This window comes from Cucurbita moschata, unplaced genomic scaffold, assembly GCF_002738365.1.
Source record: "Cucurbita moschata cultivar Rifu unplaced genomic scaffold, Cmos_1.0 Cmo_Scf00003, whole genome shotgun sequence".
In the NCBI taxonomy this organism is placed as follows: Eukaryota; Viridiplantae; Streptophyta; class Magnoliopsida; order Cucurbitales; family Cucurbitaceae; genus Cucurbita; species Cucurbita moschata.
The window spans coordinates 3,999,803-4,001,524 of record NW_019268519.1 but is presented as its reverse complement, the minus strand read 5'-3'; the positions used below and the strand labels follow the sequence as shown (position 1 = coordinate 4,001,524).

At 24.9% G+C, this 1,722-nt stretch overlaps 1 protein-coding gene across 3 annotated transcripts in view; it reads right to left on the bottom strand.

Annotated features, from left to right (window-relative positions):
• LOC111441158 (stomatal closure-related actin-binding protein 1-like) overlaps window positions 1–587 on the bottom strand; it is an 8,257-nt gene extending 7,670 nt beyond the window's left edge. For all 3 annotated transcript variants that reach the window (XM_023078108.1, XM_023078107.1, XM_023078109.1), the window contains exon 1: window positions 116–587. The gene's annotated coding sequence lies outside the window, so the exon portion shown is untranslated. The remainder of the gene's footprint in view (window positions 1–115) is intronic.
• Between the last annotated feature and the right edge of the window lie 1,135 nt (window positions 588–1,722).

Sequence of the window (1,722 nt, the reverse complement as noted above, 5' to 3'; positions counted from 1 at the left end):
AAAAAAAAAAAAAAAAAAAAAAAAAAAAAAAAAAAAAAAAAAAAAAAAAAAAAAAAAAAAAAAAAAAAAAAAAAAAACTCAAAATTAGAGACAAAAAGGTGAAGTTTGGACTTACAGAAGACTAAAAACACTCCGTCGAGAAATCAAACAAGTAGGTGTAGCGATCTTCGGGCCTCTGATTCTCGGATCAGATACGGAAGAAGCTCTTCGACTCGATCACCAAAACAAAGCCAGAAAAACGTAAAATCAATCAAGCTAGAGAGAGAGAAGAAGAAGAGAGAAATTGCAAAAAGTAGCTGGTTCGCTTTTTGAAAAGCAAGAGCAATAGAGAGAGAAAGAGAAGCCGGCCAGATAATTAATTTGGGTAAATTGCGAGTTCAAAGAAGAGGAAGAAGATTGAAAGAGGGTGAAGAGTGGACCATGGAGTTACATATGCTTATGCTTTAAACTTGAAACTCTTGGCCATGGCGGGTCCTTCTTGCCATTATTTCTTCTTCTTCTATATCCCTCTCTCTCTCTCTCCTCAGACCGGTTTCCCCTTCCCCCGTTTTATTCCCACGCCTGGATTTTTGCCGTTAGGTGAATGCTTGTTCCAAATATATATATATATAATATAATAATTCATATTTATAAATAATATAATGTACATATTCTAATTTTTATTATTTATTTTAATTTTAAAAGTATTCTTTTACCAATTTTTGAATAAGTTAAAATTTATAAGCATAATTAAAATTTATTAGGGATATTTTGATGATTTAATCATTATATTTTTTATCTTTTTTATTTAAATTTATCGGATAATATCTTTCTTTTTTCTCTAATCATAATTTGACTTCTAAATTTGTGTTTTTTTCTTTTCTATTTTGATTTTAATTTTTTAAAAGGTCAATACTTAGAATTTTAAAATATAATTACTTTATTTCTATAGTTTTTTAAATACACATTTACAAAAATATACTAATATTATTCACTGTTTGGAATTGGTTGATGTGACTCTTAACTATTTATTAAATAATGACATCATCTTTTTATTAAAAATAAAATAATACAGTGAAAACTAAAATAATTATTTAAAATAAAAAAAGTCATTGATCCAAAAAAAATATTAAGATTTTAATTATTATGCTGACGCGGACAAATTTGTTGCCTTTATCCAATAAAATAATAATAAAAAATTTTTAAATAACTCGAGGCTAAATTAATAATTATAGGAAAAGAAACATTATTTTATGGTCAAATGAAGCAATAACATTTTTAAATGAATATAATTTATTTATTTTTTTTGTATGGATATTCACCGAAAATAACAAGGTGTGTTAATGTAGACTTTTAAACTTGATTTATTAATTATAAATAATAAAAATAAAAATATGCTATGTTAAATTAGAAATTTACCGGAAAATTCATTGAAGGAAGAAGTTATTTTTATTTTATTTTATTTTATTTTATTTTTACAATAGTAGTTTATTAATATTTGAATTAATATGGAAGTTTTAGCTTTGATGGTATTCATCATACTTAATTAAGTATTTATATACAAGGCAGTCAAATAAATAAAAAAGAGATTTATTTCGTTTTTTTTTATTCGATACATGTTTTCGTTTCCCTTCACTTCGACATGTCATCGCTCGAGATTTCTTATAGTCCCTCTTCCATCAATAACGTGTCGACCAAAAGTCCCAACATAACCTTTTTTTTTTTTTTTTTTTTTTTTTTTTT